Below are 23,246 nucleotides of genomic sequence, written 5' to 3'. Positions count from 1 at the left end.
TAAAATAGGTAGCAACTTTTTTTTTCTCTCTAATAGTTTTCTATATTAATTTTCTGAACGATTTTGAATCTGGAACTTTGAATTATAATTTACTCATGCATCCAAGTTACTCTGATTTTTCAAGAAAAACACCAGATGGGGAGCAGATACGGATAAATACATTGGTTAGAACAACTGCAGCTGTTTCCTATAATTAACTTGTTAAATTAATAAGTTTAGGGAGATAATAAAATAAGTAGCAACTTTAATTTGTTTTCCTCTCAATAGTCCTCTATATTAATTTTCTGAACGATTTTGTATCTGGAACCTTAAATTATAATTTACTCATGCATCCAAGTTACTCTAATTTTTCGAGAAAAACACCAGGTGGGGAGCGGATACGGAGTTCCTCTCGAATATTTAGCAACTTCTTTTATTTTTGAGAAGCTCTTTTACCAAACTACTGAAGGTAGTTTTTTTTTTACTTTTTGCTAAAAAAGTAAATAAAGAGTTTTTCTACAAAACTCCTTGAGATGCCCGGATTAAAATAGCAATCGGGCCTTGCAAAGCTAAAGATTTGAAACTAAATGGCATGTTCCACTTTCATAACAAGGAACCTTATAGATTGAGCATCTCAAAAAGCATAGGCTTACTCAATCCGCTTCAGTAGCAGTTTTCTTCGTGACTCTCATTAGGATCGATCCATTGATGATAGAGAGAAATGGCTAATGCCCAGTAAGCGCGTCTCCAGCAAGAGGCTACGTGAGTTTTTTTCGTAGGTTGTACTGAGAACATGAAAAGAGAGTGTACTAGGTCCACTAGCACACACAGGGCACAGCTCGGGTGCTGTGCTCATGCACGTGTGTTAAGACAGACAAAGAACTAATATGTGAGCCATAATAATTTTTGAACTGTCAATATATAGATTGTCAGAGAGATGTAATCTTTTAGCTGTCAAGGAGATGACACGTGGAGAGAATGAAGCTAGCATATTACTCTTAACTGTTGGAAGCTCCGTAATGGAGCTAGCCAATTCTATTGTGGTGCATATGCTTTTGCATGGACTTCCTGGCCAAACCTTCAAATCTTTTTTTTATATAAACTTTTTTTATGCAATTGCCTACATTGACGAAAAGAAAAGAAAATCTAACTTGTCAAACACAAATAACCGTCTTCACAATGTTGTTACCATGCTGATCCATTTTGCAGCCTAAACCCACAACAATATTCATCAAATGCACATTTCCACAGAAAGCAATATACAGGACAACGAAGAGCATCGTCAGCTCTCTTCTCTCTCTTCAAAGACTAGCCTGTTCGCTTGTTCGTAAACGATCGTAAATTTCCAGCCAGGAACAGTGTTTTTCTCTCACACCAAACCAGCCAGCAGTAAATAACAGCTGAAGTGTAGTTTGCGCCATATAGTTGCCTGACTTCTCTGAAGACGACTGGCTAACTCTCTTCGTCCACAACAATGGTCGCGCCCGAGCCAATTCCAAGCTCCATGAGAGAGGCCGTGTCCTCCTCAAGTTGTGGTAGAGGGCATCCCTGTTCCAGTAAATACAGTAATCAACATACACGACTTTATGCATGAAAGGTACAGCTCCAGATCTTTTCAATAGGTATACGAGACAATAATCGTACACGATACAGTTACAATTCATACCTCTTCTTCGACAAACAGTCTCACTTTTATGTCCTTCAGTTTAAAGAAGCTTTCGCGCAAAGATTTTAACTTCCCGATCTGTAAACGTAGGAGTCTGAACATTATTTCATCTAGATACATGGAAGAACAAGCAAGGGTCATTGAATTACTAGGATCGCAACTTTTACTAGTCAGCAGTCAAATTAACATATCAATTGTTGCTAAGAGATAGCTCGAATAAAAATCAGGAAATCATGTCCCACGGTCATTGCACTGCAATATACAACTAAAACCTCCCATGTAGTACCAACAACCCGGTGAATAAGGATAACTATGTAGTACCAACAAGTACTCACAGTTGCTGTAGCAGGCAGTTTCTTTGTCAGTGGTTGCTTTTCACCCATTGATGGCCCCACACATTTCAATGTAACACCTGCATGCAACGTAAAAAAAAAATCCAGTTCTTTCAGCTGATCCATCAACTGTGTAAATCTTGTCAAGATTAAAGTTCAAGATCAGTACTTATAAGACCAGAAGCCATCTTTTGTGGCCCCGATGTGCTTGAAGTTGGTTTCTCATCTTCAATACCATAAAAGGACTTCAGTTCAGCAAATCTGCATCAAATTTTTTTCTACCTCTATAAGTATGATTAACAATCTTACCACTAGTGATGCAACTATCAAGTACATGTCAGAAGTGAATAAAACTGATAGATGAAAGCTAGCCATAAAACCCTTAATTATTCTGCATTGCATATCCCATAGGCTATTCATGCCAGCTGCAGCTCTCGTGGTTAGAGATAATCACTGAATTATCATGATACACAGCATCATTGATGTTAATTCCATTGAATTTTGAATGGATGTGTTATGTCGTGGCTAATGATGGTCTTCAGTGCAATAACTGAATTTGATCATTTAAGCAACAGATTAGTGGTGGCAAAAACACACCAAACACTGAAGCCAAACCAAACAAATATCCTCAGTTTTCAGTTCAGCTGTAGTTTCTTGCAACATAAATGATGAAGAAAGCTAGGCTGATGCCACCTCGACATGAAGGCCAAGGCCCATTTGTTGCCCTCCGTGGTCTGATGGTGGCAACAAATGGCACCTATCTCTTGTAGCCCCCTCATTCATTCTTCTCTCGTTCTTCCTCTAGAAGAAATGCAAGTGGTGCCATGGATATTCACCGATGCAGTGAACACAAAAATCGATTCCCACATTCCAGAAGGTTTCTCCCTCCTTCTGTTCTTCTGTATTACTCTACCCCCCTCTCGCTTGTGTGCTGCTTAGTCTGTGAAAGCATCTAGGCCCCTAGTTGGGTTTCGGTGATTAATGACAATACAAGATTACTATGACTAACGTGTGTTTTGCAGAGGCAAGTAAGTTAGGTCATGGTAATGGAGATCGAGTGCGCAATCGAGATGGTCATGCCCCTACAATGGAAATCGTTTCGGTTTTCAAAGGATGGACGACAAGGTTAAGGATGACTAGTTCTAAGTGTTGATTGGAGTTGGAGAGACACTTAGAGTAGTTTAGGACTTTGTTTTTCCTTTGGCCGTACTATTAAGAGGGGTATGGACGGGTAGCTTGACCTAGGTGAGTCTAGTGAGTTAGGTGTGGTGCACACTTGTTAAAACTATCTATAGGTAGCTCCTACGAATGCCTAAGATCCTTTGGAGCAAACTTCATTCACATATGATCGAGAGTTGGAAGTGAATGGAGGGTCAAATGCTGACCGGACGCTGGCCGCAGGGTCCGGTCAGTTCATTTGATCAACAGACTACGTTCGGTGCGACCGGACGCTGGAGAGGTCAAGTGACAGAACGCTGAGAGGCAGCGTCCGGTCGACTCCAGTAAGGTTCCAGAGAAGGGAATCTGCGACCGGACGCGTCCGGTCAGTACTGACCGGACCCTGGGGGTTCAGCGTCCGGTCGAGTACAGTAAAGTTCCAGTAAGGGTTTAATGCGACTGGACGCGTCCGGTCAGTGGTGACCGGACCCTGCCAGCGTCCGGTCAACACATTTTCACCGGAATGCGGGTTGAACTGACCGGAGCGTCCGATCAACACGACCGGAGCGTCCGATCACCCCGCAGAAGCTCATAACGGTTCGTTTTTCAGGCTGTCTTATAAATAGAAGCTCCACTCGTGTGTGGAGTCACTTTTGCTCATTCCAACAGCTGAGAAACACGTTTGTGAGTGCCAAGAAGAGCAAGGTCCTAGTGAGGTGATTGAGATTCGTGAATCCAAGAGAGTAGCCTCATTAGTGAATCAAGAGTAGACAAGTGTGCATCCATCTTCTCATTAGGCTTCGCGTGGTCAAGTGAGAGTTCGTGCTTGTTACTTTTGGTGATCGCATCACCTAGACGGCTTGGTGGTGATTGGGAGCTTGGTGATCACCCGGCGGAGTTTGTGGGTGACCCAACTCAAGTTGTGAGCGGTTTTGGGTGATTCACCGCGACGAAGTGTCGAAGAATCAATCCGTAGAGAGTACTTGATCCTTGCGCGGATCAAGGGGGAGTTACACCCTTGCGCGGGTGCTCCAACGAGGACTAGTGGGGAGTGGCGACTCTCCGATACCTCGGCAAAACATCGCCGCATTCCCCTCTCTCTCTATTTACTTTGAGCATTTACTTTGAGCAATTCAATACTTGTCTTTACATTCATAGAATTGTCATGCTAGAGTAAATTTGGAACATAGGTTGCTAGTCCGTTGTGCATTAGTTTATAGAAAATACTTTTCTAGGCACAAGGGGTTAATTGAGTTAACCGTAGGATTTGATTATTGCAAGAAAATTTAGAATTAGCCCAATTCACCCCCTCTTGGGCATCTTGATCCTTCCTATTGGTATCAGAGCCTCGTGCTCACGTTTTTAAGCTTAACCGCTTAGAGCAAGATGTCTCACGGGGATGGACCTCCTCCTATCTTTGAGGGAGATGACTTTCCATATTGGAAAATCCGCATGAAGGCGTACTTAGAAGCTTTAGACGTTGGTATTCTTAGAGCCGCCTCACAAGGCTTCCCAAAACCTCGGGATGCTACTAACCTATAAGGTGATGAGGTTAATTATGAAAAATGGAATGCAAAGGCTCGCAACACCATCTTTAGAGACCTTTGCAAAGATGTGTTCAACCGAGTAAGGAACCACAAAGACGCCCATGCTCTATGGTCGGACGTTTGTGCGCTCCATGAGGGAACCAAGAGTGAGCGTGAGGAACGCTATCATCTTGTGATTAAAAAGCTAAATTCATTTGAAATGCTTCCCAAAGAAAGTGCTAATGAGATGTATTCTCGTTTAAATGTTCTTGTAGAGGAAGTCAATGGGCTTGGACTTACTTAAATGTCACCATCCGACGTTGTGAGAAAGATCTTGAGTGTCCTCCCCATTGACAAATATGGGCACATTGTGACCGTGCTACATCAAGGTGATCTTTCCGCCGCTATACCGACATAAATCTTGGGAAAGATCAATGCTCATGAGATGTACATGCACATCACACCACAAGATGGCTCATCCTCTACAAAGAAGAAAGAGGACTTAGCATTCAAAGCTAGCCAAGATAAGGGCAAAGCAAGACTTGAGTATGAGAGCTCAAGTGATGAAGAAGATGATGAAGAAAATCTTGCTCTCATGGTGAAGAAGACCGCCAAGATGCTAAAGAAGCTAAACAAGAGTGGCATCAAGTTTGACGGCAAGAAGTTCTTCACTAGCTCAAGAAGAAAGCCAATCTCCGAGATGGATTGCTACAATTGTGGCGAATATGGCCATCTAGCTCATCAATGCACAAAGCCAAAGAAAGACAAGTTCAAGAACAAGAACAAGAGCAAGAAAGATGATTCAAGCAATAAGGATGAAGATGAGAAGAAAAAGAACAAGCCATACAAGAAAAGAGATGGCAAAAACAGAGACGTCTACAAGAAGAAGAGTGAAAAAGCCTACATTGTCGGTGATTGGCTCACGGACATTGATTCATCAAGTGGATCATCCGATGATGATACTGACAATGAGAAGGTGGCCACCATTGCTATTGATCTTGCATCTTCACCGCTACCATCGCCATCATCCTCTACACACCTATGTCTTATGGCCAAGGGTGAACGTAAGATAACTAAAAATGATGATAGTAGTGATGATGAGCAAGCTAGTGATGATGATAGCGATAGCGATGATGATGATTCACCTACATATGATGATCTTGTCAAAATACTAAGAAAATACACTAAGATCATTAGAAAGAGTAGAGCTACAAATGAAAAGCTTGATGCTAAAAATGATTCACTCTTAGCTAAGTGCGATACATTGGAAAAGGCTAATGATGAGCTTAGAGAAACTAATGATGCTATATCATCCAAACTCAAGGAGCTCAAATCTTCTAAAAAAGAGCTTAAAGATAAACATGATAAACTTGAGTGGGTGCACAATGAGCTCATCACTAGTCACAACAAGCTAAAAGATGAGTATACAACTCTTAAGATCAATCTGATACTCTTGTCATTGCTCAAGAATTCCTACCAAATGAGCCACATGATGCTACTAACCATGTTGTTAAGATTGATATAGCTACATCATGTGATGATTTGATTGATGAGAGCATTGAGCAAGGATCTAGTGGCAAAGGCAAGCAAGTGGTTGAGTGCAATGACTATGATGAATATGTCAAGCTCAAGAACACAGATGAGAAGCTCATGAAAGATCTTGAAGAAATAAAAAGCCACAACACCATTGTGTTAGAAACTCTTGATCATGACAAAGAGTTGATTCTTGAAAATGAGAAGCTCAAAGAAGAAAACAAGAAGTTCAAGGAAGAGAAGAAAGATGATGCTCTAAAGGAAGAAAATAAGAAGCTCAAGTTGGAGAAAGAGCATCTTAAGATTGGATTGAGCAAGTTTGCTAGAGGCAAACATCTCCAAAGTGAGCTACTCATGAACACCGTCATGAAGATGGATAATAGTGGCATTGGATATGTGGCAAGTATAGAGAAGAAGAAGGCTCAAGTTCAACAACAACAATCAAAGCCAAAGCCAAAACCAAAGAGATGTTTTGAGTGTGGACAAGAAGGCCACTTTGCTCATAAGTATCAAACTTCACCGCCACAACCCTTGCCCAAACATGATAGACTCTTTGCCTTCAATGCTCACTACATGCTTAAAAAAGACTATAGTGGAAAGATGAAAGATGCTAAGAAGATTTGGGTGGCTAAGTCACTTGTTGAGAAGGTGAAGGGCCCTCAACAAGTTTGGATTCCTAAAGCTTGAATCTCTTGTGTGTAGGTGAACTACAAGACCGGTGGAAGTCATTGGGTTATTGATAGTGGTTGCACTCAACATATGACCGGTGATCCTCGTATGTTCACCTCATTAGATGAAGAGGTAGATGGACAAGAGAAAATAACATTTGAAGATAACTCAAAGGGCAAGGTTAAAGGATTAGGCAAAGTGGCAATATCAAATGATCATTCCATCTCTAATGTGCTCTATGTTGCTTCATTGAGCTTCAACTTGCTATCCGTTGGGCAATTGTGTGATCTTGGCTTCCAATGCTTGTTCACCGAGAAAGAGGTTGTTGTATCCAAGGTAGATGACAATCAAGTGATATTCAATGGTTTTAGATACAAAAACCTATATCTAGTGGACTTCACCTCCGAAGATGCAAACTTGAAGACTTGCCTATTCACCAAAACAACACTTGGGTGGCTATGGCATAGAAGACTTACTCATGTTGGGATTAGCTCACTCAAGAAGCTTATGAAGAATGATTTGGTGAAAGGGTTGAAGGATGTGAAGTTTGAAAAGGATAAGCTTTGTAGTGCATGTCAAACCGGCAAGCAAGTTGCAAATACTCATCCAACCAAAGCTTTTATGTCAACCACAAGAGTGCTAGAACTCCTACACATGGATTTATTTAGACCAACAACATACAAGAGTTTGGAAGGAAATCTCTATTGTCTTGTGATTGTTGATGACTATTCAAGGTATATATGGGTATTCTTCCTTCATGACAAATCCGAAGTTGCATCTTACTTCAAGAAGTTTGCCAAGAGAGCTCAAAATAAATTTGAAGTGAAGCTCAAGAAGATAAGAAGTGACAACGGAAAAGAATTTGACAACACAAACATTGAAGCTTATTGTGATGAAGTTGGAATCAAACATGAAGTCTCCGCAACTTATACTCCTCAACAAAATGATGTAGTTGAGAGGAAAAACCGGACTTTGATCACTCTTGCAAGGATTATGCTTGATGAGTACAACACCCCCGAAGCTCTATGGGCGGAAGCAATCAACACCGCATATTATGCATCTAACCGCCTATTCCTTCAAAAATTCCTTGGCAAGACACCTTATGAGTTGCTCAATGAAAAGAAACCGGACGTCTCCTTCTTTAGGGTGTTTGGTTACAAATGCTACATCTACAAAAGCGGCAACACCTAGGGAAGTTCCAAAGACGTTGTGATATTGGTTTTCTTGTTGGTTACTCATCAAAGTCCAAAACATATAGAGTATTTAATCATGCCACCGGTTTGATTGAAGAAACATATGATGTGGAATTTGATGAATCTAACGGCTCCCAAGGAGCACATGAGAATCTTGATGATGTAGGTGATGAACCATTGAGGGAGGCTATGAAGAATATTCCAGTGGGAGACATCAAACCAAAAGATGATGAAGATGATGTACAAGTCATTGATCAACCTTCTTCATCAAGTGTGCCACAAGATGGTGAAAAAGATGGGAGAGTAGAAAATGAAGATACGCATATCTCCCATGAGCAAATGGTGGTACAAGCACAAGATGTTGATACTCCACAACCTCCTCGTTAAGTGGTCAATAGAAGAAATACACCTCTCCTACAAGATCATCCACAAGATCTCATCATAGGGAGTCCATCAAAGGATGTAATGACTCGATCTTAAAAACTTGCTTCATTTATTGCTTATCACTCTTTTGTCTCTTGCTATGAGCCTACCAAGGTAGAAAAAGCTCTCAAAGATCCGGATTGGATCAATGTCATGCATGAAGAGTTGAACAACTTCACTCGCAATAAAGTTTGGACTCTTGAAGAGCGACCAAAAGTTGCAAGAGTCATTGAAACAAAGTGGATGTTCCGCAATAAGCAAGATGATCAAGATGTTGTTGTGAGGAACAAGACAAGACTAGTGGCAAAGGGGTTCTCTCAAGTTGAAGGTTTGAATTTTGGAGAGACCTTTGCACCGGTTGCAAGATTAGAAGCCATCTGTATCCTACTTGCATATGCATCACATCATGAAATAAAACTATATCAAATGGATATGAAGAGTGCATTTTTAAATGGCTTTATTAATGAACTAATCTATGTTGATCAACCTTCCGGGTTTGAAGACCCTAGATATCCTAATCATGTTTATAGGTTGTCCAAGGCATTATATGGACTTAACCAAGCCCCAAGAGCTTGGTATGAGAGCCTTCGAGACTTCCTCATTGAGAAGGGCTTCACCATTGGGAAGGTCGACACCACACTATTCACCAAGAAGCTTGATGGACATATCTTCATTTGTCAAGTATATGTTGATGATACCATCTTTGGATCATCAAATGAAGACTCATGCAAAGAATTTAATGAATTGATGTCAAAGGAGTTCGAGATGTCCATGATTGATGAGCTTACATTTTTTCTTGGTTTTCAAGTTAAGCAAATGAAAGAAGGCATCTTCATCTCTCAAGAGAAATACACTAAAGATCTTCTCAAGAGATTCAAGATGGATAAATGTAAGCCAATCAAAACACCAATGCCTATCAATGAACATCTCGACCTAGATAAGGGAGGTAACCCGGTTGATCAAACTCTCTACCGTTCTATGATTGGTAGCTTGTTATATTTAACCGCATCTAGGCCTGACATCATGTTTAGTGTGTGTATGTGTGCTAGATTTCAAGCTAGTCCTGAGAAAACATATTTAATTACCGTAAAAAGAATCCTTAGGTATCTTAAGCACACACCAAGTATTGGCATTTGCTATCCCAAAGGAGCTATATTTGAATTAGTTGGCTATTCCGATTCGGATTATACCGGATGCAAAGTTGATAGAAAAAACACATCCGGAGGGTGCCATTTGCTTGGTAGATCACTTGTGTCTTGGTCCTTCAAGAAACAAAATAGTGTGGCTTTGTCCACCGCCGAAGCGGAATACATTGCCGCGGGTGCTTGTTGTGCACAAATTTTATACATGAAACAAACTTTGCTAGACTATGGTGTAGTTCTAGAAAAGGTACCTCTTTTGTGCGACAATGAAAGTACGGTAAAACTTGCAAATAATCCAGTTCCACACTCTCGCACCAAGCACATAGATATCCGCCATCACTTTCTAAGAAATCATGTTGCTAAAAATGATATATCACTAGAAGGTGTAAAAACCGAAGATTAATTAGCGGATATCTTCACTAAACCGCTAGATAAGGCTACATTTTATAGATTGCGGAATGAGCTCAATGTACTTGACTTTAGCAACTTAACTAAAAATTGAGCTTGTGTTGTCCCTTATATTCATTGTAATATACAACATGTTTAATTTTTGGCAATGCATATAGAGCTTGTCTAACATGGTTAAGATAACCGCCGAAAAGCGTGTGAAGAAGCTTAACCTTGGATCAAACTTGACAAGCAACTAGATTTACTTACAAAGTATTGCATATGCATGGATGTTTTGTCGTTTCGTTCCATTTGCCTTCTTAATGCCTATTTTCATAAAAAGAATTATAGCCCAAGGCAAAATATTTTAAAAAATATGAGGGTTTGAGAGGTCACTCACATCAGTCCCAATTGGTATTTATTTGATTCTCATTCAAGTTTGGACTTGATTGGGAACAGGCAGCGCGAAGGAACTTTGAAGATTTGCTGGAAAAGGACCACCGTACGCTGCACCGGACGCTGCTGTCCAGCGTCCGGTCAGTTCACAGGAGGTGAACTGCTGCTGAAGGAGTGACCGGACGCTGCGTCTGTACGTCCGGTCAGGAAGGGATCCAGCGTCCGATCATTTAAAGAAGGAACAGGCTGTACTGACCGGACCCTGCCTGTGTCCGGTCATGGACCACCGGACGCGTCCGGTCACCATTCCAGAGGAATTGGACCTCTCTGGAATCGACCGGACGCTGGGTGGTAGCGTCCGGTCGCTACCACCGGAGCGTCCGGTCAGTGGATCTCGTGCGGCTTCAGAACTCTTTTCCGTTTCCTTTCTTGTCGCGTTGGGGGACCCTCATATAATCGGTTTTAATCCGTTTGACTTAACCCTAGCCGCTGCTAATCCCAAATCTCCAAAGAACTCGCCGCGCTCGTCCCTACCCACGCCGTCGTCTTCACGCCGCCGCAGCTCCTCCGCACCTCCCGCGACCGCGCGCCACCGCATCCGCAGGCCTCCCACAACCGCGCCGCCGCAGCCGAGCCCGCACGCCGAGCACCTCGCGCCAGCCTCGCACGCCACCGCGCCTCTCCGCGCGTTCAAGCCCTAGCCCTTGCCTCCTCGATTGGTTGGTAAGGCCTAATCCTTGTTTTGAATTTGCCTTGCTTGTGACCTAAATCCATTGCAAATCACTGATTTAAAAAAATCTAGGGCCGCCGTTTCATCGCAGGTCTTCGCAACCCTAGCCCCAGCCGGTTTCGAGGTTTCCCCCGCGTGACACGTCTCTTCTTCTCTCGGATCGCCGGTTCGTCGAGTAGCATGCCCGTCGTCTCAATTTCGTACCTACATTGCTTGCTTCCTAGGTCTTTCGCATCTATTAGATATATTGTATTTATTTGTATATCCATCTATTCCATCGTGCAGCGAGTCGGTGCCGTTGAGGTTCTTGTGGCAGTTGTCAGACAACTCGGAGCCAAGCTCGCGAGTACGGATCGAGGCCAAGCCTCGGGAGTGTCAGTTTGACAGTTGATCTTCATCAGCGGCAGTTCATCTTCTTGTCAGATCAGATGGCTCGCACGAAGAATGTTGGTGGTGGTCCAGGAGATGACGATCGGAGGCCCCCGCCTCGCCAGCCTGCAAGATCAAAAGGCAAGGCAACGAAGCAGGTGACATCCAAGAAGCGCAAGTACCCCGACGTAGAGACAGCGAGAGCAGCAGCAGTCGCTGAGGCCGCAGAACGTGCCGAGAGAGGAGGTGCCCGTAGTGGAGTTGTCATAGCAGATCAGCTGACACCAGACGCGCAGGGCAGACTGAGGGAGATTGAGCGACTTCATGGTAGTCCACCTGGGACTGTCATGATGGCAGGACGTCATCTAGCTATTGAGGAGCCTCAGCGTCAGGGGGAGTCTCAGCAGGAGCCACAGCAGCAGCCCCCACCAGCAGAGCCTCAGCCAGCTCAGGAGACTCAGGAGGGTCAGCAGGCCGAGGAGACCGAGCCGGCACCCTAGCTACGCCGCTCTGGTCGTACCAGTGCTACAGTTCCACCTAGGCCAGCTACACAGCGCAGGGGTTCACGCCCACCGCCTAGACCACAGGGTCCGCCTCCAATAGTACATCTTGACTTGAGGGCCGCCACAGCCAGACAGGTTCGCCAGCTGAGGTTTGTTGAGTTTGAGGTGTGGTTCCCTCCGAGGAGGGATGAGAGAGCAGCTGAGGGTTTCTACACGCCACTGCAGGAGGATTTCTACAATGCTTATCTCAACAGTGTGGCAGTGTTCAGATCTCAGCGGGTATGCAGTATAGAGTCTATTGTGGCAGCAGCCGGAGAGCATATCCGCCCATACTTGTCATATTTGCCGGGGTTGTCAGATCTGATTGGCCGGACTGGACTGTATGTGCCATCTTGGGTTCGGCAGTTTTATGCTTCGCTCTACGTTGACCCGCAGCACAACTTCGTACACTTTGCATTCAACGGCAGAGACTACAGGGTGATGAGTTTCAGTGCCCGGGAGATACTGAGGCTACAAGATCAGCCTGTCAAGTTGCATGAGGTATGTTATGGACAGCAGGAGCCTCCCAGACGTCCTCATGGAGGTTTAGTGCCCCCTACTGATCTTGTGCGACATTGCTTCAAGGAGCCCTTTGGTGAGGGGTCGAGGAGGAACCCCAGTGACCTGACTCCTACAGCTCGTGTGCTAGAGGCCATTATCTGAAGGACACTACTTCCTAGGTTGGGATACAGACTCGCCTACAGCTCTGGCTCCTTAATGCCCTAATGCAGCAGACCGTGTTCGACATTTGGGACCTCCTTCTATCAGAGATGGAGGATACTATTGCTAAGGGCTTCAAGGGTCGCAGGCAGCTTCCCTATGCACATTGGATCACATTCTTGATGCTCAAGTCTGTGCAGGTCAGGACCCCTAAGATGGTTGCAGAGTATAAGGGTGCCACCACTGAGTTTCCAGCTTATAACATGGCACAGAGGATCAGGCACAGCATACCACAGGCACCCGCTCAGCCCAGCCGTCATCCAAATGTTCCAGAGTCAGCAGCTCAGCAGGACGAGATCATCAGAGGCATAGCCGCTACTGAGGAGCAGCTTGAGGCACGGCAGGAGATGACCGAGTCCAGTGACAGTTCGGATGATGACTATCAGCCGATTCCTTTGATGCCTCCACGCAGCCATGATGCAGAGGCCGGCAGTTCCAGCTCAGCTCCACCTGCACCACAGACGAACCCCGCTCTGATTGCTATTCTTGAGCGGATGCAGCAGGATCAAGCACGACAGGCTCAGGAGACTGCTGCCAACTTCGCACAGTTTCAGGCTCGTCAGGACGAGTTCCAACGGCAGCAGCAGCTCCTTCAGCAGCAGTAGCAGCAGATACATATGCAGCAGCAGCTCATGGGATTTATGCAGCATGTAGTAACAGCTCTTGGGGCCCCACAGCCACAGCCTTCGCCCCAGCTTGCTCAGCCTACCACCGCCACGATGACTCCAGCAGTACAGCTCAGTGGGCTTCAGAGTCAGGGACAGCTGAAAGGATCTAGGATGTCGCCTAGAGGGGGGTGAATAGGCGTTTCTGAAAAATCAACACCTTTAAAAGCGGAAACGATTAGTAATAGGAGTTTCCAAAATGGAAACTCCAAATCAAAGTAATACAACCCCTCACAAGTTAGCCACAAAGTATATAAAAGATACTAGATAAACCTAGGGAGCCAAACAGCGGCAACCAAAGAGTTGAATCAAAATGCACTAGTCAGTTAATGTCGGAAGTCCCGACAGTTTGGGTCAGAACTTCCGACGTGTCAGAAGTCCCGACGTTAGGGTCAGAACTTCCGACGTGTCAGAAGTCCCAACAGTTTGGGTGAGAACTTCCAACGCAAACTGTCAGCACTTCCGACCCCTACGGGAAATGAACTACAAGTGCTAAAATGAACTTTATGATGCCGATAACTTACAAACCCACTTTCTAGTGGTAAGGTAAGGTGTTGGGTCACTCTCTTGACGTTGATAAGCCACCACTCCGTAGATCAAGGCCCAAACCCTAAGAAATAGCTAGAGAGAGGGAGACAACCAAATGCAAGTAATTTCGAGCAAATCACAACAACAACAAGCACGCGGGAGACAAGAATTTATCCCGAGGTTCGGCAGCCCCACAAAGGAGCTCCTACGTCCTCGTTGTTGAGGTGACCACTTAGGTCGGAGTCTCTTCCACCTCCTTGCCTCACTCAAGGATACCACAAAGGTCACTTGAGTTTCTTCACTAGAAAACAAGGGTAATACAAACTTCCCAAGGCTCTTCCACAAGATGGAAGCTCTTGGGCGACGCCTCGCCGGCTAGGGAAAAATCCCCAAGAGTAACAAATGCAAATCAAACCGGCTTGACGAAGAAATCAAGTGCTCAAGCTTGCTCAAAGTGTTTTTCTCACTCAATCCACTCTCCAATCACTCAAACCCTTTGGGAATCGAAGTTGGAAGCAAAGGATTGAAGAGAGGAGAGCCTAGGATGCTTGGGGGCTGTGTTTGGCCGAGTGTTCTTCGCAATGAAATGAGTGGGCAACGGTTAGAATGGAGGAGACGGGTATATATACTCCAAGGCAAAATCTAACCGTTCAGATCTACGTCGGGAGTTCCGACGCAGATCTCGGGACTTCCGACGTATGAAGAAAACACTGTTCATGCGAGGTCAAAGTCCACTTGAGACAGCCAACGTCGGAACTTCCGACGAACGTCGGGACTTCCGACGGTCGGAACTTCCGACGAACGTCGGGACTTCCGACGTGCACAGTCAGCAGGTCAGTAGAACCATCGATGCCGGGACTCCCAGCTTGGGTCGGGACTTCCGACTGTCGGGAGTTCCGACTCACGTCGGGACTTCCGACGTCCACAGTCACCGCACAGGCAGTGACTGGGAGTCAGCACTTCCGGCAAGAGTCATGACTTCCGACTGTCGGGAGTTCCGGCTTACGTCGGGACTTCCGACACCGACAGTCACAGAAAAATATTCTATGTGCTCGTGAAGTGCTAGAGTGTCTCTCTTTTGATTTTATTATTATGTTTGAGCACTCTATCTTCCTCAGACCACCTAAACTTGCATCCCTCTTAATAGTACGGCATACCTATTAACTCAAGATTAAAAGAAAAATGAAATTAAACCTTTTGAGTTGATCTTCTTTAAATTGATGCCGTGTCTTTCAATCTTCATCAAGTGAGGGTGCCAACATGTCAATATTAATCTTGTCACTTGAGCATAGCCATCTTGAGCACGTGACTTGATTCCATTCATCAAATATGAATAACTCCAAATGCATCAAGTCACTTTAATCAACTTGTCCAATATAGATTTGATCCTCCACATCAATATGACCATCATAGCTTGATTAGTACCTCAACTAAATACAAGTACTTCCTTCTTCACCCTAGCTAGGTTCTTCGGCTGTCAAGCCGTCGCTTGCCCTTCACCCTTGCTTAGTACCTCGAAGCCTTTCCTTGCTATCTTCACCATCTCAAGCCATTAAGTCACATCTTGTGTTGAATCATCCATTCATATGTATTGTTATCTTTTTCATTTCAATTTAGCAAGCTTCAAATATGAGACCATTCCATATGCAATCCCTCATGTCTCATTAACTAATACTCACGAGCTTGCTTTTCACATAGTACATGGAAATCCCACCATAAACAAGCATTTGCATTAATTCCATTTGCATTGTTGTCTTATGCTTGAACTAGATTGTTTATACAACAACACATCATGTTGGCTTTCATTAAGTACCTGTGAGATAACCTATTACCTGTCCACACTAAGCAAACGGGTTAGTTCTTTAATCACGTTGTCATTCAATCATCCAAAACCTACTAAAGGGCTAGATGCACTTTCAACAGCCTCCAGCTCCTTTTGCTTCACCCACAGTTCAGGTGTCCCAGTGGTTGTCCTCGCCAGTGGTAGCCCCGTAGTTCACTCCATATCATACGGGCTTCTCACCGGATCAGTCTTCCTCGCTTTTTGTGCCTGACACGTCAGTCTCCAGGAGTCTTGGAGCATCCTTCAGCGAGTTGATCGGCATGCCTACATCGCCTCATATGCATGCCGTCGGTCCTTCTACAGCAGCTCCAGTTGTCATGACTACTCAGAGGCTCCCCTCGTCTGTCGCCTCGTCAGATCCTACGACAGACGTCCTAGCAGCACCACAGGCAGCACCTGCCCCAGCTCAGACCCAGACCGCTTCAGCGACACTTCCTACCACAGAGGGTCAGTCAGTACAGAGCTCAGGGTCAGATGATGATGGCGCCCAGTTCCAGCTTGCTCCTCGTACCTCGGCGCCCGGCTCATCCGCTGCAGCCCCGCCGACCGACCCTTAGGTTTTGGTGTTTGACGCCAAAGGGGGAGAGGGTTCGAGTATGTAGACTCAGGGGGAGTGACTTTTAGGGGGAGCTAGTTATCTAGTATTAGCTTATTATATACATTTGGAGTTTTATCTGTGTGATACACTATTACTATTATGCATTCGTGTGTTACTTTCATGCATATTATTATATCTATGTGATAGTGATATCTACGTGATTGTGATATATGACATGTGTGCTCTCTACATTACATTATTTATATGTCATATCACTTGTGTTATGCTCATTTGCCTTTGCTTTCGCGTTTATACTCCGATGCAAATGAGCTTTGCTACTCGTACTCATGCTTAATTCATATTCTTTGAGTACATTGTGTTGGCTTGGGTCATATAAGCTTGACTAACACTTTTGTTCTTATCGACAAAAACTTATATGAACTAAGCCCGTCAAAAACCTCACTCTTTCACATACTCGAGGTGGTATTGTCATCAATCACCAAAAAGGGGGAGATTGAAAGCATCTAGGCCCCTAGTTGGGTTTCGGTGATTAATGACAATACAAGATTACTATGACTAACGTGTATTTTGCAGAGGCAAGTAAGTTAGGTCATGGTAATGGAGATCGAGTGGGCAATCGAGATGGTCATGCCCCTACGATGGAAATCGTTTCGGTTTTCAAAGGATGGACGACAAGGTTAAGGATGACTAGTTCTAAGTGTCGATTGGAGTTGGAGAGACACTTAGAGTAGTTTAGGACTTTGTTTTTTCTTTGGCCGTACTATTAAGGGGGGTATGGACGGGTAGCTTGACCTAGATGAGTCTAGTGAGTTAGGTGTGGTGCACACTTGTTAAAACTAGCTCTAGGTAGCTCCTACGAATGCCTAAGATCCTTTGGAGCAAACTTCATTCACATATGATCGAGAGTTGGAAGTGAATGGAGGGTCAAATCTGACCGGACGCTGGCTCCGGTGTGACCGGACGCTGGCTCCGGTGTGACCGGACGCTGGCCGCAGGGTCCGATCAGTTCATTTGATCAACAGACTGCGTTCGGTGCGACCGGACGCTAGAGATGTCAAGTTACCGGACGCTGAGAGGCAGCGTCCGGTCGACTCCAGTAAGGTTCCAGAGAAGGGAATCTACGACCGGACGCGTCCGGTCAGTACTGACCGGACCCTGGGGGGTCAGCGTCCGGTCGAGTACAATAAGGTTTCAGTAAGGGTTTAATGCGACCGGACGCGTCCGGTCAGTGGTGACCGGACCCTGCCAGCGTCCGGTCAACACATTTTCACTGGAATGCGGGTTGAACTGACCGGAGCGTCCGGTCAACACGACCGGAGCGTCCGGTCACCCCGCAGAAGCTCATAACGGTTCGTTTTTCAGGCTGCCTTATAAATAGAAGCTCCACTCGTGTGTGGAGTCACTTTTGCTCATTCCAACAGCTGAGAAACACGTTTGTGAGTGCCAAGAAGAGCAAGGTCCTAGTAAGGTGATTGAGATTCGTGAATCCAAGAGAGTAGCCTCATTAGTGAATCAAGAGTAGACAAGTGTGCATCCATCTTCTCATTAGGCTTCGCGTGGTCAAGTGAGAGTTCGTGCTTGTTACTTTTGGTGATCGCATCACCTAGACGGCTTGGTGGTGATTGGGAGCTTGGTGATCACCCGGCGGAGCTTGTGGGTGACCCAACTCAAGTTGTGAGCGGTTTTGGGTGATTCTCCACGACGGAGTGTCGAAGAATCAACCCGTAGAGAGTACTTGATCCTTGCGCGGATCAAGGGGGAGCTACACCCTTGCGCGGGTGCTCCAACGAGGACTAGTGGGGAGTGGCGACTCTCCGATACCTCGGCAAAACATCGCCACGTTCCCCTCTCTCTCTCTATTTACTTTGAGCATTTACTTTGAGCAATTCAATACTTGTCTTTACATTCATAGAATTGCCATGCTAGAGTGGGGTTAATTGAGCTAACCGTAAGATTTGATTATTGCAAGAAAATTTAGAATTAGCCCAATTCACCCCCCCTCTTGGGCATCTTGATCCTTCCAGTCTGATTCTGTCCCTCTCATATCTAATAGTCAGGCATCGGAGGTGTGGCAGGGGTCAGCTAGCTTAAGATCCACTGATCCACTGGAGATAGAGTTCAGGGTGTATGATTTGCCAGTGCTTCTGCTCTTCAGGAGCTTATCCTGAGGTCGCTTGCTCCAAGCCCTTAGTGGCCTAGTATGACAAGTTGATTATGGTCGGGTTTTTATTTTCTTTTTGCAGTGGCGTAGTGTGAGTGGGGTGTGCTGGGAAGTTTTTTTTCTAGCCATCCCGTTTTTGTAAGTTTTTCCTTTGTTAATGAAATGACATGCAGCTCTCCTGCGTTGTTCAAGAAAGAAAAAATCAGTGGAAACCAAGAAGTTTCACTGAACTATTGTGCTTTTGTAAATTTCAGAAACCAAAATTTCTTTGCTTTGTTTTTCGAATGTCAGGGGCCAAAATTTCCAAAAACCAAAATAACAAAACCAAAAAAACTGAATGCCCACCCCTAAAAAGAGTTATTCCCTCCATCCAGCATTCACAGGCGTACTGGTGTCTGGAAAAGTTTCCAGCATTCACAGGTGCAGTAGCTGTTGCATGCTTTGTTTCCCGTTGTGTGCACTCACTCTTTCCACATTTAGTTACGGCGACTCATTTACCCAGCCAGCACCGCGCGGACTAGTACTTGCTAGTTTGTTTCCAACTGCAAAGCTTTGCCCCTAACTATTACCACACATACAATTGGATGGTGCGGCATGCAGGCCAGCAGCCAGTTTGCAAATCGAAGCTTTTTTGCGGCTGCGAGGAAAAGGATCAATGCGAGTTAATGATCTTGGTCTTGGTGAAAACTGTTTAAGCGCCTGTGAATACTGGATGGAGGGGGTATATTACAAAATCATGGATTGTTTCTTCTCTGGATCATATTGTGTCAGAATATACAATTTAAAAACATAAGAATGTGATAAATGCCACAAACTTACCTAGGGTGCAGCCGTTTGATCTCTTCTGGGTCACTTGATTCTATTTTTCCCATTACAAGGCGGACATATCTACAATGACATTGCTTGTATCAGAATTGCAGTGTGACTTCAAGAAAGGCAATTGAAGGGTCTTTTTTATTTTTATTTTAAAAAAAACGAAAGACTGTAGTAGCATTTCCTCAGAGAACCAAAAGAAAACTCTGCAGTTCAGATAGAGGAAAAAAACATTTTAAAACTTCCATTAATACTGATCTGATATCCCGACTGACCATACCACAAAGAAACCTCATATGATCATATACTAGTTGCAACAATTTACAGATACAAAGGATCAACTCACCGTATTTCAGATTCCCTCCGTTCACGTGGGCTTATCTAGACATGGCAAGAAGGATTAAGGATGTCATACATCTGTACAGCGTATTGTACATTCTAAAAAAACACCCAGTGAGTTGGCATAAACCTCACTGCCATTTAGTATTCCAACTTTTCCAAGTCGAGCAACAAGCACAAAACGAGGAGCACCACCCTTGGCAGGATCAGCTATAGGATTATCAGAAAGCCTGACATCCTTCAAAAAATTAGAGATCAGTACGGTCATACCAATGTATTATAGATCAGCAACAAGATTCCAAACAACAAGAGTAGTTCACTGAAACCATCTCACCCTTAAACTTGGGAACAGATTAAGTGAATCCACTGAAGAAAAGTCATCTATGTCATTAGATCCTGGTGAAGTTAAAAAAAATCAATATTAGCACAGTGTATTCAGGTTTTCTCCCATTTGAAAAGCAGGAAGCACTAGTGCAGTACTAAAGTTAAACAGAATCATGCTCAAATCTTGGGTTCTTTATATGGCAAAGACAACAAAATCTACTCCCCCCCAACACACACACACAGAGAAGGCATATACCTAACAAAAGAACTTGCAAATTTTCAAACAGCACAGCAGCTGCATCATCAAGAGGTCCATCTGGCAAAAGATTAGATGGATACTTGACATGCTTTAACCTGTTTTTGTTCAAATGGAGTTGTTCCAAACTAGAGAAACAAGGGAGAGAGATGATAAATATTCACAGTACCCAAATCAAATGCAGAAGTATCAATCAAATCAAGGGTGGAAACATTACTATTTCCATTTTTACCTTCTTAAGTAAGAAATTTTCACAATTTCATCCCATGAATCAATATGATTATCTTCTAAATTTAGGAGCCGCAGTGTATTGAAAGCTTGTACAAATTTTCCATCTGGGGTCTAGATAAGAAAGCGAGATACAGTTAGATGTACAAAATATCATAATTTGTAATGTTGATGTACACCTTGCTGAAGCAAGAAAAACATGCGCTTGAAATGTTGGAAAGAATAATCCAAAAACACCTAGATGTGGTCTCTATTATCATCAGATGCACATGGAACTATGGAAGCTGTGGTATAAGAGGAAACACTAACCATGATCATATTGAACCTGTTTGACATCAGGTGGAGTTCACTGATACATGAAAAGGAAACTTTAATCTTTTCAATCTGTTATAAAGAAGTTAAAATGAGCTCACAGTGTGATTGGCAATGACTAACAACAAAAGCTTCAAAGTGACAGCAATTGGGTATACCAGTTCCCATGTTACACCACAGTTGTTGAGAACAAGAATTTGGATATTGTCGAGCATTGGAGTTTCTGCAACATCATTCTCCACAGTATTGTTTGTCAAATTAAGAACTTCCAGGGATGTCAGTGCTTGACAAAGAGGGGATATAACCTGAGAGGGAACCAAAATGTTTAGAGACACAACAAACGAACAAACAGTTAAACACAGAAGGACAGGGGATATACTGCAAACATTTGGTAGTACCACCAACAATGTTTCTCTTGTTGCTTTGATGTTATCATGTTATATAAAGCCACACCAATTATAAGTAGAGCAATTGAAATAACAAGAATCGTTCTGTGGGAATTCTTACTTGCCACTGTGTAGATTTCCAGTTAAGTCAAGAAGTCTGAGATCTGGAACATGCAAAACAGCTTTAAGAAGTCCCTGAAGAAACAAATGGTAGCAGAACCATCAGCTCCAGTTGCTACACACATTATGGCTTATTTGCAATTAAAAAAAAGCAGTAAAATGGACAGGATGGTGATAATTCATAAGACAGTATTTACTTGGAACCAAACTCTTTAGTTCATCCGGTGCTCCGATTGAGCTCACTCCCATGTACGAAACGGATGCACTGGTCAACTCATTGAAGTTGTTGAGCTTCTCCTGAACTTTGTCTGTGCCAACAAATTCAACCGAGACACGCTTCTGGCTTGTCGAGAAGACATACATCTCATCTGAACACAGTGCGGCAAAGCATGTAATCAGGGTCATTACATAGGAAATTCAACAAAGTGCCATAATGTTTGCCCAAATATTTGTACCCCTTTGCTGAAAGGAACTGAGCATTGCCGGATCAAAGGAAATGTGAAGGCAGCAAATTCAGGGAGCCGTCGTTCGGCACGCGCTGCACTAACCCTGTTCCTCCTTGGTGAAGTCCTAAACGCGGTAGCGTAGGCGGAGCGCGTCCGGGAGCGGGATCCCTCCGCTGAGCGCGGTGGGGCGCGCGAAGGAGGCCGAGCACTCTCCCGTGGCGACGAAGTATCGGCGGCCAGCGAGCGAGCCGTCGTGCCGGCCACCAGCGCCATCGTCCCAGTCGACGCCGACCCAGTCTCCGGCGTGGCCCTCTACGGGGCCCAGGTAGCGCACCGTGCCTACGCGGCGGGGGTCGCCGGCTGCGTGCACGCGCTGACCCAGGCGGAAGGCGGCGGCGGCGCTGGACATGACTGAACGCCTTGGCAGCAACTTAAAAATATATTACAATTACAATTTTTTATATAGAACTAACAAATATGTCGGTGCATTACACCGAAAAAAAAAACGATAACGAACATGGTATATATCTACTTATATATTTTTTAATTTATTTCATGGTGATTGTCACATTCATAATATAAGTTAATGTTGATAATAAATAACAATATTCTATTAAACCCATATTGAATTAAAATACACCTCAATATATTTTTTTCTTCTGTTGCAAAGCGCATAATTATTTAGATATAAATATATCATAACATTGTAGCTTTTTCATACTACCCATGTGTTTCTATGACTCAATATCGACTTTTATAGCGTTTTTGACGCATCATATCAACCTCCATAATTTTTTTATCGATGTATCAGGATTAGTCTGTCCGTCAATAATTATGACATGAGATTTCTTGATTTTTCACATGAAAGCCCTTGTCATGAATTACATAAATACATTTGTTTAAATTTCATTAGTCAATAATCTACCCAAGATTCCGGTTCAAGAAATAATTAGTTGTACCATTCACTAATCCATATTTTAATAAAAATAAGTTTTGTTTCTTATCAAAACTATATCAGATTATGTAAATCTTTCTGCTCAAAACTTAACGCGTAAACAAACATAATAAGCGTTGAAAAGTAGGAGTTATGCACCGGAGCTTTTCTTAGGTAGAAATCGGACAGCGGAACACACAGACATCCTCCTCATACTCCTTGGCCACCTCCGCGTATTTCGGGTCTGTCTTTGGCACGTTCTCGGTCATCGCCGAACCTATATGCAGGCAATATATGCAAGGATGATTTAATACACCTATAGACAAAGCACAATCTAACAAGATTCATAACATCTATGGATATATCACATTTTTATGAAGCTAACAAAACTAATTCGAAGTTTTTCAGATTTTTCTATAATTTTTGATGAATTTTGCAAGATCTCTGTTTTTTATAAAAAAATAGAAATATGAAAGAAAAGAAAAAAAAAGACTTGCATGGGCTTGGTGTAGCCTACAACGAAGCTAGCCTAACTGCAAGGATTCGGCTCAAGTCGAAAAAAAACCC

The 23,246-nt window shown here is 43.8% G+C and overlaps 1 pseudogene; it reads right to left on the bottom strand.

The window, feature by feature from the left end:
- Positions 1 to 1,118: 1,118 nt before the first annotated feature.
- On the bottom strand, positions 1,119 to 22,154 carry LOC136509957 (tubulin-folding cofactor E-like; annotated as a pseudogene).
- Positions 22,155 to 23,246: the final 1,092 nt, after the last annotated feature.

The sequence above is a fragment of the Miscanthus floridulus genome, chromosome 16, assembly GCF_019320115.1.
Source record: "Miscanthus floridulus cultivar M001 chromosome 16, ASM1932011v1, whole genome shotgun sequence".
Classification (NCBI taxonomy): Eukaryota; Viridiplantae; Streptophyta; class Magnoliopsida; order Poales; family Poaceae; genus Miscanthus; species Miscanthus floridulus.
Note: the sequence above shows the minus strand (reverse complement) of the source record. Positions and strands in the feature narration are given on the sequence as shown.